Below are 18881 nucleotides of genomic sequence, written 5' to 3'. Positions count from 1 at the left end.
ATGATTCCAATTCTATGAGGCAATTCTTACAATGGTGATATTGGAGATTAGAGATACGATATGAGGAAAAATAAAAGAAGTTCAAAACCTCTCAACCAAAATTTATAAGTAGGGCAATACATGAAGTGAGAAAAGCAAGATATGAAAACAGCATAGCTAGACAATACTACGTAGAATGGATAGCAAACCAAGAGAGAGATGGCAAGAAATGGAGACGTAGATAAAGATAATACTTTTGACGCATTTAGAGTCCATGAGAGAGCATAGGCACTAAGGATATGACATATCAATACTCCTACCTTTAACATGAGATGTCTTGCAAATTTTGTTTAAAATTTCAAAGGTTTGTCACTATGTTTTTCAAAGTCGATTTTGAACTATGTTTTTTAATTATAAAATTTTGATTTCGAAATCCTAAGACAGAGATAGGAAAAATCCAAACCTTGGAACATTCATTGGCCTAGAAAGAGAAGGGCATGAGAGGGGTGGTAGGAGAGAGAGAGAGACGCACGGATGGGGTGGAGAAATGAAATGAAATGATAATTTTAAAGTTCATTTACACCACAGTAACTTTAAAAGTTTTGTACTTAAGTCAAGTCTCTCCTTTTATTTTTTTCAATTACTCCTCACTCTACCCTCCACCTTTTTATCAGTCATCATCACAACCATGGCACATTCCGAGCTTCCTATCAAGAAGGCGCATGCAAGATCAAGATCTCAACACGCTTTCGAATCTAGTGAGCATACTTTGAGTGATAAAGGTCCCCTGGTGGCCCTACTGCATCTAATAATGGTGGCGCTACTGTGTTCAACAATGATGGCCCTAGTGTGGTCAATAATGATGGTTTGCCACTGTCTAGAAATTGTGGTTCACATGCTCTAGTTGCTCCACCTCCCACTACTGCTCCAGTTGGTAATTCATATCCTCCAACACATAAGAAGCGAAGATGTAGACCACGCATAGCTGCGCTACATGTAATAAGGAAATTCTAAAAGAGTGCCAACTTGATTATTCTTAAGGCACAATTCTCTAGGTTGGTGCGAGAAATACTACAAGATCTATAGTTAGGGCATCACCACAAGTTCTTTTCAAGGAACCAGACAAGGAATATGGGGCGATGGTCAAGCCAAGCCTTGCTTCCTCTCCAAGAAGAAACTAAAAGTTACTTGATTGATCTAATGGAGTGATTGTCAACTTTAAGCTATTCATGCCTGACATATCAGTATTAAGCCCATAGATATGGTTCTTTCTTGTAGGATCTGCAACAACAAGGAAGCATTTAATCTTATTGTCAATAATGTGCTTTGAGAAGCTACCTTGTAATTGGATCTATGTTTTTTGCTCAGTTCTGGTTGTAAATTGTAAGGAGCTTCATTTTGGGTTATCTTTTCACTTGACCTTCAAGTATTTGATAGTAGTGGATTGCAAAATGGAGATAAATCTTGCCTAGCTCTAGTTGTACTAGGTGCAATGCTCTCTCAAGTTTGCATTTTCTAAAGATGACTAACTAATAGTATTCAGATCCTATGATTGGCAATAAGATATGCTAGGTTGTATCAACCAAGACAGTCTCTGACTTCATTAAGTGCTCCTTGTATTTCCTATTTTGCATTTATCTATAGTACATAATCCATTAAATTTGTGGAATTTTATACTACCAATCACAATCGTAGTTTATCGTACCCATAGATACATTCCAAAATTTATAAACTATTAAAGTTAGTATACTCGATCTTGTTGAAGGAGATAGGGATATTGTGAATTGAAATTACAAGGCAAGGAGCAGTCAAGACAGTCTAACTCTTTGATAAGTACTTACCCATTAGAATGTTCATTATACAAACCCACCTTCTAGTATATCTTGTGAAAAAGTTGAGATTGTAGAATCAATACATACCCGATGCATATTCTTCTTGGAGAAGTTCATGAAAACCATAGAAGGATTTGTGCAAAAGTGGGTTTCTCGAGAGAGTAGCATAGCTAAAGATTAGCTAGTATTGGAGACATTGGATATATATTTTATATATATTTGTGAGTGGTTTATGCCATTGCATATAGACAATAGAATGCTATGGATGGTAAAGGATCATGATAGACTAACTTGAGATGTGCATAGTTGAAAATGAAATAGAGAAGTGGATAGATGGAATCATGATGAAGGTGAATCGGTTTTGTATGTTACACCATGCATTGATAAAAAATAGGTACGAGATTACTAAGAGGCAACAAGGGGTTGCACAATCAAGATGTGAGTATAATACACTACAGCAGAAACGAGGCATAGACGCGCATGTTAGATGCGCATGTTACTAAGAGGCAACAAGGGGTTGCACAATCAAGATGTGAGTATAATACACTACAACAAAAACAAGGCATAGGCGCGCATGTTAGACATGCAAAGTCGGGCGCATCTATCATAGCGTCTATAAGTGCATGTAAACGTGCATGTAAATAGACGCAAATTGTGCATCTATATATCCGTGCAAATAGACGCTAATATAGACGCGTCAGCAGACGTACAATTATTTGACCACCTAAAATTGCAATTCACATAATTAAAAAACCAAATTTAATAATTATTTAACCACCTGAAATTGATTCTTGAGCATGCACGTGTGTGCATGATAAAAACCATAGAATTAAGAATACACATATATTGAATCATTGAATTAAAAAAATAGAGTTAATAATTACTCGAAGTACCATTGGCATCCTCGAAGTGAGCAAGGACACCACAATCTTGGGTATTTCTCTTTTCATCTATATGTTGAGTTTGAAGATGTTTACCCTCACACCAAAGTGCATTGAATAATGTGCACTAGTTGTAAAAGATAAAAGATCAAACTAGACATGCTGGACTCTCACGAGGTGTTCAAATAACTAGACATGCTGGACTCTCACGAGGTGTTCAAATAACTAGACATGCTGGATCCTCACGAGGTGTCTGTAGCAAAATATACTGGGTAGATGAAAGAGCCCTTAAGCTATGGTACACTTACTTGGGCCTTAAAACAAAGATCAACATTACTCCTACTCTAGACTTGGATAAAAGTGCCAGTGAAGACTCGAGTGTTTTATGGCTCGAGACTCAATCTATGAATGGAAAAACATCACCTCCACATCTAGGTTCTATCCCACCCTTCAAGCTCAAAAAGGGCATGGGTTTCAGAATTCCTGGCTTTTTTAAAGGCAAGCCAAAACCATTGAATAGTTTGATGGAAGGCCCTCCCTTTTTCTATTTTGAAAATGTTGAGAACATTCCCAGTTTAGAGTGGGAGACCATCAAACGACATTTTAATGGCATAGATCCAGAGTTCACAGACTCTAGATATTTTTCAGCATGCTTTAGGGTGAGGTGGTTATGTTTATAACCTTCCAGTAGATGGAAGAAGGTTGATCCTTCCCCATGCTCCCATGACAATCTTTGAGGTGCTTCCAAAAACAAAGAAGTATTGGCCCCCATGGGATGCGAGAGAGAAGCTGAATTGCATAAACACACAGGGTGCCCCTAGCACTATATGTGGATTGATCAGAAAAATACTTTCTTCCCACAAAGAAAGCAAGATACCTTCTTATCTTCAACATGAGATTGTCCTGGCATGCAAAATATAGAACTTGGTTTGGGTTAGCCCTGGCCAAGCTGCCCCACTTGAACCCCATGAGATTGAGCTGGTGCCTGGATATGATCGTGACCACACTTGAGGCTGATCTACCCTTTCAGATCGGTATGATGCATTGGGCAACTCATTTCAGGTCAATACTATTGCGTACAGTCTTTCACCACTGAAAGAATTATATCCGCAAGGTTTAACAGTTCTGTCCTTATTCTTGAGCCTTGGTGGGAAAGAAGTGGCATTGCACAAATTGGGTATAATTTTTAAGGTTGTTGTTATTGTGGAGATCAATGATAAATGTAAAAACATAATAGCCAGCTAGTGGAACAAAACCTTACAAACAGGCCGATTTCAAATGGAGGATGATGTTAGAGATCTTACGGATGATAAGTTGGCTGAGATTGTGGATGCACTGGGAAATATTGACCTCATAATTGAAGGAAGCCCCTGCAACAATCTCTAAGGCAACAATAGAGTAAGCAGGGTAGGCTTGGGTGGCAAAAAATCCTATCTTTTCTTTAAATTTCCCAAGATTCTGAGTAGTTTAAAACATATCATGCAAGCAAGAGGTTACCTGAATATGACCAAACCTCTTAACAGCTAGTATTTTTTTGAATAGGGCATGATTGGATTTATATACGATATAATTACACCTGGATCATATGCTAGGACATGATATACATGCATAGGATCATACGGACATGATATACATGTATAGGGCATATACATGCATAGGACATGATATATATTACCAACTTTACTTCTTTCTGAGTATTACAAATATACATCCAATCATTCAAACCTAATTACATATATGTGATTTCATACCCTATATACATCCAATCATGCCCTATACAAATGTGATTGGATAGGGCATGATGATTGGATGTATATATAAATCAAAGGTTGACTTGTGCATTTGCAATATATATATATATATACATATAGAGAGAGAGAACTGATCAATACACTCACATGTCTCATTTAATGTTGTGCACTTAACCTAGCCATGCATGCCAATTCATAGCATGAGTAGATTGATATAAATGAGTTGGCTTGTGCATATGCAAGCTATTCCAATCATGTCAAAATGCACTTATAGCTCACATATAATTTTAGATAAGGTGGACCACATGTAACCAATGTGCACATGTCCTCTTTTCATCATCTTTAGCCAGTGTGTCCACTTGTTGGTGACTAATACCAACAAGCCAACTACAAATCTCTTATCTATGAAATGTATAAGTAAATTAACTTGGTTAATTTGATAAGGCCAAGTTTTCCTTCCATGGACGGTGTGGTTGGCTATATTCTACTTTAAGGTTATAGGAACTTGCAGAAGTCAATGGAGCATCCTAAAAATGACGATACTTTAATTACTATATCAAGTCACTTCATGTACATATCTTTGATTGATTGATGGATAATATGCCTTTCTCTATCTCTTTCGTGTACATCTTCATTGCATTATCTTTCTCTAGCTCAAAACCATTCGTGCTTTATCCACCTATTGATACGTAAGTGGGATAATATGTAATTGTAAGTGGGATGGTCTAGTAAGTCACTACATATATTTGTGCCAATTGACTTGCCAATGTGCTATCTCTTATCCTCAAGCTTTGTTATATATATCACCACATAGGTCAATTGATTCCCTAAATGCATGCATTGATTCCTTAATTTGTTCCCGCGCGTCTGTAAGCACGTGTAATAGGAATTATGTATGCATATACACGCGGCATTACATGTGCTGACAGACGCGCCACGCAAGTATAGAAAAATTTTAAAAAAAGTTGTGGCTTTCTTTTCAAACCTGTGCTTTCCTGCGTTTTTTGCGTGTTTTCTACAGTTCAAGCTCGACATCACTACTCGTGTCTATCTATCACTTCATGAAGACAATGAGGCAAGGAAATAAGAGTAAAAAGAGGACAGGAGGAAAGAAGAGCCAAAGAGTAAAGAACAAGAGCCAAACAGTAATGGAGAGAACAAGATTCAAGCAACTTACCAAGGGAAGGGAGAAGGAGGACAAGGAGCTTGCAACCTAGCCGCCGCCGCCACCCGTTGGAACAAGCAAAGAAGGTGAGTTCTTCTTCTCTCTCTCAATCTTGTTTGGTTTCTATGTTTGTTTGTCTCTCTCTTCTCTCTCTTCACATGCTAGATCTTGTCATCTATGGAGGTTTTTTAGCTTTGTTTTTTAAGCAAGTTTGAGAAGAAATGGTGCGACTGTGCACGTCTGTCAGCGCATCCAGATGACAGTGTAGACGCGGCTATGGACGCGGAAATAGATGCGCTGACAGACGCCCACAGAGACGCGCTGACAGACGCTCACAGAGACGCAGGTATATGTTTAGAGAGAGAGAGAGTACGAGAGAGATACACAAGACATGCTCCCAAAGAATGATTCATATTGATATAGAGTTAGTATATATAGGTGAGACCCAAGTCAAATGAGAGATGATATATATAGTTGTAATATCCCCACTCAAACAAAGGTCTCTGGCTGTGAGTGAAAAAACCCTTGGGGAGAACAAGGGAAAAACTCGAGCCCCTACACATACCTACGATACAAAAATGATTTACTATAAAGTTTTCTTGAATACAAGAACTTGGAACAATACCAAGTGCATGTCTTAATGAGCTAAAGCAAGCTCCACTAAGAGCTTTTGTGAAGATGTCTGCAACCATTTGATCACTGGGACAATGCTCCACCATAATGGAACCTTTCTTGACTTCATGTCGAACATAATGATAATGAATAGCAATATGCTTTGATTTACTATGTTGTATATAGTCTTTGGTAAGACTAATAGCACTTTGGTTATCGCATCGAAGAGATGTACTAGATGATGAAGGATGTCCCAAATCTGCAATTAGTTGTCGAAGCCAAACTAGCTCCTGAGCTGCTAATGATGCAGTAATATATTCGGCTTCAGTTGTAGAAACCGCAACACATCGTTGTTTCTTGCTGGACCAAGAAACCAAACATCCATTTACAAAGAAACAATTCCCACTTGTAGATCGCATGGATAAGTGTGAACTTGCCCAATCAGCATCTGTATATCCAATAAGGTCAAGAGAAGTCGAAGAAGATAAAGAAGAATCCTCTCGATGTGATGATAAATAAGACCAAATTCCTTAGTACCCTTGAGGTACTTAAGAATACGTTTTGCAGCACTCCAATGAATAGTGGAAGGGGAAGAAAGATATTGTCCCAAAAAATTAGCTGCAAATAAAATATCTGGTCTTGTGCTTAAACCAATAAATTGAAGACAACCAACAAGATTAGCAAAAGGTTGATGAATGGCTGATTTTTCAGTGCGTGTTGTAGATGTACCCTTGGTAGAGCTTGAAAGAATGGGAGTATTGGCAGAGTGCGCATTTGTCAACCCAAACTTCTTAACAATATCATTAATAAACTTTATCCAGCGAAGAAGAAGAATGCCTTGTTGTCGGTGTCATTGAACTTGAATACCCAAACAAGAATGTATCTCACCAAGATCCACCATTTCAAATGCAGTCGATAAAAGCTTCTTCATAGCATCCAAGAAAGCAATATTATTTGACACAAGAATAGAATCATCAACATATAGAGCAAGAATAATAAAATATTTGTCCTCCCTTTTGATGTAAAGATTTGGGTCAGCAAAACATGCAACAAAACCTTTAGATGTGAGGAACTGATCAATCTTAATATACCAAGCACGAGAGGCTTGCTTCAATCCATATAATGCATGATGAAGCTAGCATACAAGATGCTCCTTTCCTGCAATCATAAAACCTTCAGGTTGCTCCATATAGGTTTCTTCTTCAAGATCCCCATTGAGAAAAGCCGCTTTAACATCCATTTGGTGAATTTCTAGATCAAATAGTGTTGCAAAAGCCAAAATCATACGAATAGTTGTGGAGTGCACAACGTGAGAAAATGTTTCTTGATAATCTACTCCTGCAATCTGTGAGTAATCTTTTGCAACAAGTCGTGCTTTGAACTTATCAAACGAGCCATCAGCTTTGGTCTTGGTTTTATAAACCCATTTACATTTGATAGGAACACGATTTGGGGGGAGTTCAGTAAGAATCCATGTACCTTTGGAGATTAAAGAATCGTACTCAGCCTGCGTAGCTTCTTGCCATTGATCCCTTTGAGATGAATTGATAGCGTCCATATACGATATTGGATCCTCTTGGACAGACATAGTATCATCAAAGACATCATATTCAATAGAATAGAATCCATGCTCTATCTCAATAGGAAGATCGACATAAATCTCCAAATTTTCATCAATCTTCTTTGGAGGTGAAGGAGGTTTATGATCATCAGAATTAGTAGAATCACAAAGCAAGTAAGGAAATGCACTAAGCAAAGACTGTGTATCATCTAAAACATTTGACAACCATGTGCCACCCATAGTCTTCTCATCAAATATAGCATCACGACTAATGATAACCTTTTGAGAAGAAGGATCATAAAATTTGTAACCTTTGGAATGATCTGAATAACCAAGAAAAATAACCTTCAAACCTGGAGGATCCAACTTATGTCGAGTGTCCTTGGGCACATGAATATAAGCAATGCAGCCAAATGTGCGAAAGTGAGAGATTGAAGGTGTCTTTCCTGTCCAAATTGTTATAGGAATTTTACCAGCAGGTGCAGTAGTTGGAAGATGATTTTGAATAAAAACCGCTGCTAGAAGTGCTTCAGTCCAAAACTTTAGAGACAAACCAGAGTGTATAAGCATGCAACATATAGCATTAAGAATAGTGTGATTTTTGCGCTCAGCAACACCATTTTGCTGAGAAGAATAAAGAACTGTAAACTCATGATGAATACCTTGATCCTTACAAAAGTCATCAAATAGATTGGATACATATTCACCGCCATTGTCACTGCGAAGCGTCTTTATAGATAATCCAGTTTGAAGCTCCATACTTATCTTGTATTGTTTAAATATAGATAAAGCCTCAGACTTATGTCGAAGAAGATAGACATGTGTGTATAGTGAGAAATCATCAATGAAAGTTATAAAATATCGATATTGAGACTTTGAGGTAGGAAAAGGACTGCAAATATCGGTATGAACCAAATCCAAGAGAGCACAGGAATGTGATGAAGTAGAAGTGTGGAAAGGCGAACGATGGTGCTTTCCAAGTGCACAGTACTCACATATTCCCATACGTGGATGAGATTTAAGATCCATACCTTACACAAGACCATGACCATGAAGATCAAGAATTTTGGCAAAATTGAAGTGTGAAAATCTTTGATGCCATAATTTGCAATCTGCATCTCCAGGGGCAGTAACAACATTTGCAACTGTATCGTTCAATGATAGCTCAAATAGATTACCATGTCGAGGAGCCACTGCTATAGTATGTCCGTCTTTCTCTATACGACATTGATTATGATCAAAGCCAACAAACAAACCAAGATCAACTGGATGAGCAATAGAAAGAAGATTTCTTTGCAAATCTGGAACATGAAGAACTCCTCTTAATATTCTAGTGGATGAAACAGTCCCCAGATATAAATCACCCACTCCTTTGACTTGACAAGTCGTATCATCCGCAAGGTAAACAAACTTCTTGACAGGAAGAGAATGATAATTGTAAAGCCACTGCGATTGGTATGTCATGTTTCTAGTGGCACCACCTGAATCAATGATGAATAGAGAACCATCATGAACATGAAGTAGCTTTTCTGGAGAGATATCATGATGGACGAAATTGAGCTCCTGATGAGTATGATCATCATCAGTTGTAGTTCGTTGAACAATATAAGCTCGAGAATGTTATTCATCATATCTGCATTTATAACAATGATGAGATGGATGATCTGTATGTGCATAATAATCACAAGGAGGAAAACTTTTGGACGAGCGAGGTTGCTTTGTAGTAACTCCATGCTCCTCATCATATTGACGTGCCCAGCAATCAGAATCCACATGGCCTTTCTTATCACAATAAGAACAATGTTTGTTAGGATAAGCAAGACGAGAAGATTTACTACGTTGATTAGGGCGTCCACCCTGCTGAAAACGTGAAGCGGGACGCTTGCAAGCAACAAAAGCAGCATCAAAATCCCTTTGTTCGCGAGTGGCCAAAACAGCATCAGATTTTTTCAAATGATGCTCATGACGTTGAGAATATTCAATAAGAGATATATATACTTTGTCAAAGTGGATATCATGCTTGTTAGACAAAATAGTGATGATATTGTCATATAAAGGATCTTTGATGGTATGAAGAAGTTGAGTAACAATCTGATTTTTAGCAACAGGAGCGCGGACAGCACCAAGCTGATTGATAATGTCTTTAAAAGCCTCAATATCAGAGTGCATAGAAGTACCAACCTTATATTGAAGATTCTTCAAACAAGTTTGGAGATATAAAATTTCGATGACCGATTTCTTCTCAAACATTGAGATAAGATACTCCCAAACAGCATGAGAGGTTTCCAGATGAAAGACATCCAACATAAGTGAGTCAGGAAGTGCAGACAATATATAATGACGAGCCACTTTGTCACAACGAATCCAATCAATATGATCAATTTTCAATTGTTCAAATAATGGGCCATAAGTAATCACAGAATTGTTATTCGTCATATTAATAGGTTGAACTGGGCAAGACAGGTCGCCCAAAACAATATCAAATAATTCGTCACCTTCAAGAATTAGCATCATCTTTACTTTCCACCCAGGAAAGCCTTGTCCTTGGAAGAAGGGAACCGAACGTTGGCCAGACGGATATCCGTTAACAATTACGCAATTGGCCATGCCTGTATGTCAAGAGAAAACAAATAAGATGAGATTGCAGAATTTGCAAACCATGATCAAGACGAGCGTAGTTGAGACGCATGACAATCAAAATAGGGAGATGCACGTAAGAACGACGAAAAGTATTGAGTGACTAAAAAGAAAGCCCGAAATAGAGAGGCGTAACGTGCAAGATGAGATGACGCATATAAGAAAAGTGTTATTTCGGTCGAGCAAAGAACGTAAACGATAATAAAACATCGCTAAAAATAGCAAGATATTTGCTTGTCATAATCAACATCATTAACGAAGACAAGCGATTAACAAACTGTAATTGGGGATTAATGAACTGTAATTAGAATTACAGTTTTAAATAAAGAATCGGAGATTCAAGCAGAATTGCTGTCTTGAATCCTGAACTGCCATAACTTTTGATCCAGAACTCCGATTGACAAGCGATTTTGATAGGATTCGAGAGCACGACGAGAGCTACGCATCTGGACAAAATTAACTAATACTTCTAATTTGAACAATTTCATGTATCAAATCATCACTTGTGCAAAGAATTCAATCAAGTATAAACAATGAAACAACTTATCTTTCTTGTTGTTGCTACGCATCCATAGCTCTGATACCATGTTGAGAGAGAGAGAGAGTACGAGAGAGATACACAGGACATGCTCCTAAAGAATAATTCATATTGATATAGAGTTAGTATATACAGGTGAGACGCAAGTCAAGTGAGAGATGATATATATAGTTGTAACAGTATAGACGCACACAGAGACGCAGGTATAGACGTTGTATGTAATATGTTTTATCTGCACAGGATAATATGATTTTTCTTGTGTAGATGTGGAATCCTGGATCCTCCAGCACCCCATTCAACAAGGAGCAATTCATGGGAGAGATGACCAATTATCTTGGTCGCCCTCCCACTGCAGATGAGGTTTTCAGTGTGTTGTCTGGGACACCTATCACATCTTTGCCTACATAGGAAGCAGCTGAGGTACATGGATCGGCCGAAGCATGTGTATCGAGTGAGGTAGAGGGTAGTGCATGTTGAGGGAGGAGGGAGAGTGGTGCGGGAGGACGAGGAGGTCGAGGGCTTTGTAGGGGTTACGTAGGTGGTGGCTCTCGATCACCCTCACCGGAAAATGAGAGAGGTGAGCCTCCACAAGTGTACTACTCTATCACTGATGTTGGTGGTATCTTGCATGACTTTGAGGGGAGGGAAGTGATAGCCTACTTGAGGAGTATCGTGCATGCCACATACAAAGATTGCATGATTCTCTTCAAGCACCAAAAAAATGGTTTGTGGCAAGAGGTGCTACGGGCAATACATAAAAGGTACCCTAATCCCGAGAATTCACGATTCTTAGATGATTGGGGACGGTCAAAGGTGAGAGACGTGCTTCATAACAAGAGGTCTCACCTTATGACACGCGCCAAGGAGTCATTGCGGAGACAAGAGCAAGGGCGCCCCAGATATGGCCAACCACCCAATTGCCACGGCAAGGAGTGGAAAGAGACCAAGAAGAGAGCAGCGGAGAAAATGACAAGTCGCCAGCATGCAGAGGCGCAATGTATCCAGATGGCAACCATGGGATCGTTGCATTATGGATCGGGTAGAAGGGAGTCATGGGAGGCTGAGTTTGTAAGTATTATTTGATTTCTTTTTTTAAATTAAATTTTATAATTTGTTTCACTTCATTATGTAGTGTGTTTTAATACGTTGTATGTTCAAATTGTTTTGTAGTATCATATCGTTGGTAGGATGCCTACTCCTAGAGAGGTAGGCTACCATCGAGGTCATAACTGGGCCTCCACTTGGCAGCATTTCTAGGAGGAGGGACTCATCACGGAGGAGCAATATAATCGCGCCATGAGGATTCCACCACCAAAAGAGGTATGTTTTATTTTTTACATGAAAAGTATAGATAACTCTAATTTATTGTTTGTAATGGTATTTATATACCTTAATCCTTTGTGTAGGCGAACCCTGATGCAGTTGAGGATAGCGAAGAGGGGACTAGCAGTGGCGGTGGCGGCAACGGCAGTGGCACAAGCAGCGGTGGTGGTAGCGATAATGATGCATCTTCTGAGGAGATATAGAGAAGCCCCATGCATGCATGCCTCCCCTTGGCTTGTAATTTTTATTTTTGATATGTATTACTTTCAGCTAGTGTTTGCGACCATGACGTCACAAGCACTAGAACTCATAATGTAAAAATGTTTCATCTATATATATGAAATTTCGTGTGCTATATACATTGCTTTGTTTTCAGTATCCAATCTTCAAAATAATCTTTCTCTATTATCCCTAAGCATACAATTTGATGTTGATGGGGGAGAAAAAACCTGCAAAGCCACATGCTCTCTAGTTTATTTTTCATACCTCTGTTTTGCACGTCTATCAGCACATCTAAATTGTAGGATAAATGCGCGTCTATTTTCATAAAAAACTTTCAAAGTAAACGCGGTTTTAGACGCGTAGATACACACTTGTATAGATGCACAATATAAATATGTCCACTTTTTTAAAAATATGATTATATATTTACGTAGTGTGTTTATACGCGCGTCTATAGGCGTGTCTAAGTGTGCGTGTAACTCTGATCATAAGCGCGCTTTTAGATGTGATTTTGTAGACGTGCAAATAGACGCGTTAATAAACGCGCCCGGCATTTTTTTTACAATTCAAATATTGCGTCTACAAGCGCGTCTATGAACCCTTTTTGTTGTAGTGATATATGTCAATGACTTATTCAATACCTCAAGGGCTTAGAGAAATTGACGTGGTTCATGTGTGTAAGGTGATTGCATGATACATTGACAACAACAACCAAGGAAGGGGAGGAATTCATTAAAAAAGTGTGGGAATTCTCTAGGGTATGTAATCCAAAGATAAACATGTGCTTTCATCATTGTTATATCTACCAATTATAAGTGGCAAATAACCCAAAAGTTTCAAGATAGAACACAAGGCCTATACCATGGTATTATCAATGGGCAACAAATTCAAATAGAGAATATTGAAAAATTACGCTCGATAATAGCTTATGGTATCATGGAGAAGTTTGAGCAAGAAAGTCGATGGTAGGATCTATATTCACATATTGTTGTGGATGAGATGGAGTAGATTGACAACATAACAAGTTTTTCATTTATTGGTGATCTTGCAACAATATCATTGATTTTATGTTGTGTGTATAACACCTTGGATGGCTTGAGTGTATGATAAAAGTAATGTTTCTAGTGCAGATGTGGAGAGCATGCAAGTACGGAAGAATTATTTGTGAGTAGTGGAGGATGAGGAGGGCTTATGACACGTGGAGGAAACAAGTAGAGAGACATACATGAATGCTTTGAGAGCGAAATAGACTCTTATTTTTGTGGAGGCCTCTACATAGACCTTCTAATGTATATCCAGCTATACTAAGATGAAGTTACGAATGTGTAAAAGTGATCACATTTACATTGGGTTCTTGTCAAAGCCATTTACTATTTGCTTATGTTGACACTTTATTGCATATTTTTTAACTTACTTGTAAGTCCACAAATATATGTTGTTATTGTTACTTTACTTTCGCATTTGTTTTGAACGTCCTAACATTTATTATTGTACAAGCTGAGTAGACAATTGATAGATGAGGAGCTAAAAGCGATTTTCAAGCATATGTCTCTAGATTAGATAGCACGGTTAGGGATAGAGAAGATGCAGAATTATCTCATTCAACGTATGGGCATTTTGTGTGGGCACGCTCCTCGACATGTTGCAATCTCTAGCAAAGAGAATCAATGCTCTAACTTGGCCAGGAGGGATGTAGGTTAGGTATGCCTTGCTCAACTAATGAAGTTGGTGTCTATGGTGGATGCTTTGAGAAGGCAAGCACTTCCCCTTTGTGATACCAAAAGTTGTTCTAAGAATGCTACAGATACAAGTTGCTACAAGCCTAAGGCCGGTTGATACTCTTGGCTCCCATCATAGTTCTATAGAGGGTTGCTCTCAAGCTTACTACAAAGATACCGATGCAATGTCTCCCTATCCTTGATCGAGTGGATGCCATCACTCATTGGCATGGCTATACTTGGAAGATGGAAATGTGGGAAATGATGTCAAGGTCCTTTACGTACAATAGATTTTCTACGGTTGAGGCCGACCGTGCTATTTGCATAGCCAATGGTCCAGCCAAGCGACTTAAATACCTAGGTGCCTGAGCTCACATGAAATGAAAAATACCCTTGCGGATTGACTAGCATAGTAAGGTTTACCCGACTATATTTTTCTTAAACGATATTAATGTAAAATCAGAAAGGTAATAATATGTTATTATTACAAGATCACAAAAACATAATCACATCCTCGTAATCCCTACTAAGAAGATACGATTCTGGCCAATCGCTACCATGACAACAGCATAAAAAAGGTCAATGGCCACCACGACAAGAGCACAACCTCCGTTCATCAAAACAAAGTAAGTAATGTTTCATGCTGGCCTTTGTTAATCAATGTCATCGTGTGGCCCCCCTTACTCGCTGTATTATTGTCCTCTCTTTTCTGTTAATAGAAATTCTCTGCCTTGATGGCAATAAAAAAAAAGTTAACAAGGTCTGCAGCGCTAAAGATCCAGCAATATATAGATAAGATATCTTCTATATGTGCACGACGTCATCATACCGTTTTCGCTGGAAGTAAGTGCTGTTATGGTTTTGGTATTGTCGTTCTACATGTCGTTGAAATCAGAAGAGCATAAAATGTAGGAGCATTAGTACTGTCTAGGCATTTAATGAACTGTATTGATGCCACTCTGTAATGATAGCAGAACATTGCTGCCGGACCACAGTGAGATCAGAGAGAGCAAGATGACAAAGATTATCGCGGCGTCAAGCCTCAAGATGATAATGCGCTGTCTGGCGATCGCATCGCTGATGGTGTGCCTCATGTTTTGGCAATCGCCACGCTGCGATTCCTCGGGAAGGTGTGGGGATGCAAAGGGCCGCCCGATCGCGTTCGGTCCTTCCCCCGCTGTGTACGCGCGCAAGATGATGAGGACGCGCAACAACGCATCACCTCCTCCTACTGCTTTGGGTAGCGTGGTCCCTGAAGGATCCTCCAGTGACAGTATCTAACGCCTGCAGTATTGTAAGATTTGGGTATCTTATTTAAGATTTACTTTCCAAATCAAGTGCATTTCACAGCTCACCGTTCTATTGTGGAGGCCGTCACATACCTATCTTCTCAAAAGTGTCAATTCATGTGGTTTTTTGACGCTGAATTGGAGGCATGAACAGTGGATATGTATAAACGGATAAAATGGAGGGCTCTTTTTGTCGACTGACATGTTCTGTCTAGTGTTTGGTGACTACCTAATGATTTTGAGAACTGTTCGCTTTTCTGCATGTTTATGCAGTAATTTTACATTTGAAGACACGCTTGGAACCATTTTAGCCTAGTGGTATGCTTGGATGACTTTTGTCGCCACACAGTTGCTTTCATCTCGTAAGGGCTTCTTGCTCGTACTTTAACCTTGTTCGGTAGTCCTTGCTTTGTCAAGTTTATCATGAACTATGTTCCTAACATGCCAAACAACGAATACAAGTATATTCCATTTACGCAGTCTTTTTCTATACCTTGCCAAGAGATCTACAACATGTGCCCAACTATCTTACCAAACAGGCCCCCAATGAGAGAGGGAAGAAAGGTCTACTTCGATGGTCTCTCCTTTTTGATTCCCTTGATGTAACATTTCAACACATACCATGCATCCACAACACTATTGCAGACCTTTTGTCAAGTGAATCATCATGACTCACCAACTTCTCACTTCCTTTTGTAAAGATCTACAATATTCCAAGTGCACTATGTGCACTATACCATGCGTTGGCACGCACTCAAAGATGCACACTCACTCTTCACAACAATCATTGAGAATCTTATCAAAGCATATAAGTATCTCCTCTTGTAATTCAGTCAGATACAGTAATACATAATAATAGCACCCTTTGCATTCTCAAGTATTTTCTCTCCAACTTCTCTATGTCGTCCCTCTAGTTTCCCGTGTTTCCTAATTCCACTGCATGCTCTATGAGTTGGTATCAAATCCATAACACATGCCACCATCTGAGCAAAGATTGTTAGTGACATCAAAGACCTTGCTCATGGTTAGGCTATCAGGCTATTGTGCCATTTAAGCAGTGTTTTGAGCATTTACCCCTTACTCCAGTAAATCCTAATGGCTTCCTCTGATACCAGTGGCAATGTTTTTAGCTTTGCTTTTAAAACTCTATCTAAGTGTTACAAATCTCTGGGAAATTATACCATTGTCATGGATGAGACACATCCAAGTTCAAAATGGATTTTACCTGAGATTGGTGCTACTCATATTTACGGTGAGAATCAAGTTTTTAAGTTTAAAGCTTTGATTGTATATACTGAAGATCAAGGAATCCTTACTATCGAAGTTACCCTAGGTCAAGATCAGCATGTTAATCAATTACCTTTAGTCCTCTGAAAATTACAAAAATAGCAACAAAAAAAAGAATACCCCTATTTGCATCTAGGCTATATAGCAATATGTATAATACCTCTTTTTTGCAAAGTTCTTAATGTGTCATGCATGGCTGCCATGTTAGATATCAAACATGTAGAATTGACGGACATGATCGTAGGAGCTACAGTATATCCTTTGTCTAATGGTCGATCTTCTTTGAATTAAGACCCAATTATGTCATTTCTATGGATGATCCTTTTCTCCTTGAATTGCTTATTCATGTCTCTAGCAATCCTCAAAGTTGTAGAAGGTATTTGTCTTCATTAAATACTCAACCGTGTACACATGAATATGTACAACATGGTATTTGTCTTCATCGTAGAAAACTAATTCAACAAGCCTCTTCTAATTCTGTGGTGAATGTTGTGCAAGAATTTGAATATGAGTATCATAAATACAAAGCTGATCCATATCTCCAACCCCAAGATACATCTTGGACAACAAAGTTATAAGCTATTAATTGGACTCATTTAGCCTTCACAAGACTCATTGAGAAGGTGGAGAATCTACAACAACTCTATGATCAAATGGTTGGCTTATGTCATTAAATAGTCAAATCACAGATACAGGTCTCAATCCTAGTGTTTCTATAGCAGGTTCTTCTTCTACACCATCCTCTCATCCAGAGTACTCTTTGTTACTCCTACTACTCAAGACTTCACTATGTTTTGTAACAGAAGATTGCAAAAGGGATGGAGTTCTTTTTCTGCTCCTCAAGTTACTACATCTTGGACAACAAAGTTACAAGCTATTAATTGGGCTCATTTAGCCCTCACAAGACTCATTGAAAAGGTGGAGAATCTACAACAACTCTGTGATCAAATTGTTGGCTTATGTCATCAAATAGTCAAAACATAGATACAGCTCACAATGCCTAGTGTTTCTACAGCCGGTTCTTCTTCTGCACAATCCTCTCATCCACAGTACTCTTTGTTACTCCTACTACTCTAGACTTCACTGTATTTTCTAACAAAAGATTGCAAAAGGGATGGAGTTCTTATTTTGCTTGACCTACCCCGTGTTCTCTTAATATGCATCATGTAGGCTCATCCAAAGGAAAAGGAAAACTATCAGTAGAACCCTCTACATCGTACACAGTGCCAAACTTGAATCAAGCATATCCTAATATTTGGACTGATGATGAAGATCCAAAAGAGATCTTTAAACCCCTCCAACACCTTTATTGTCCTTCTTTAAAAGCAGTACTCAAAGGTAAGACTACTATCCAACCTTCTTTAGAACTAGGTGACACTGCCAAAGATCTAGCAGAGTATCTGGACTGAATGTTTCCTTAGATCAACATTATAAGGTCACTTTTGATCATATTGACGAAGCTATCCTTGACAAGCTTTGAAGGCAAATAGAATGATCATATTCTTAATCAAATTCCCTTATGTGTTTCTCCCATGGATCAACATAATGATGATACTTAGTGAAGTGTGGATGCTCACACTGATTCACATATGATGGGTGAAAGCATAGACCAACATCCACCTAATTCTCCTTCCCATGAATTGCATGCATGGAATTATAAATCCCAAGATGAGTTTCAAAGACAAGCTGCTTACACACTTTCCTCTTTTGATGACAACAGAGACACTGTGGTTGATGAGGATTTTGTTCCTATCAATCCAAACAAAGAAGACCTTCCTCGAGGTTCAATGCTTTCTCAATGCACATATAGATACTCTTGTAAGTAGATAATGCTCTCTTCCAGTAAATTCTACCAAAGCTATCCCAACCACTCCTATGAATGCTTATTCTACTTATTCCAAACCTTCTTATACAAATTTCTACAAGAAGATAGGAGTTCAATGGCAAATATCCTAAAGAGATTAAATTGCTCATCTACATGATGTATGCATATGGGGGTTAGAAGATCCTGATAAACTGCAGACCAACCGATTTGATATCTTGAATGCCATGACACATGGATTTGTAGGTGGTCTAAAACAGTGGT

General features: G+C 38.6%; 1 long non-coding RNA gene across 1 annotated transcript; it reads left to right on the top strand.

Moving 5' to 3' along the window:
• Window positions 1-15034: 15034 nt before the first annotated feature.
• Window positions 15035-16364, top strand: LOC148012252 (uncharacterized). The gene is made up of 2 exons (XR_015689131.1): window positions 15035-15062; window positions 15191-16364. It is a non-coding gene; the product is annotated as an uncharacterized LOC148012252 (long non-coding RNA).
• Window positions 16365-18881: the final 2517 nt, after the last annotated feature.

This window comes from Lygodium microphyllum, chromosome 27 (genome assembly GCF_053477565.2).
Source record: "Lygodium microphyllum isolate KBCC chromosome 27, Lygodium_microphyllum_v1.1.10, whole genome shotgun sequence".
In the NCBI taxonomy this organism is placed as follows: domain Eukaryota; kingdom Viridiplantae; phylum Streptophyta; class Polypodiopsida; order Schizaeales; family Lygodiaceae; genus Lygodium; species Lygodium microphyllum.
Note: the sequence above shows the minus strand (reverse complement) of the source record. Positions and strands in the feature narration are given on the sequence as shown.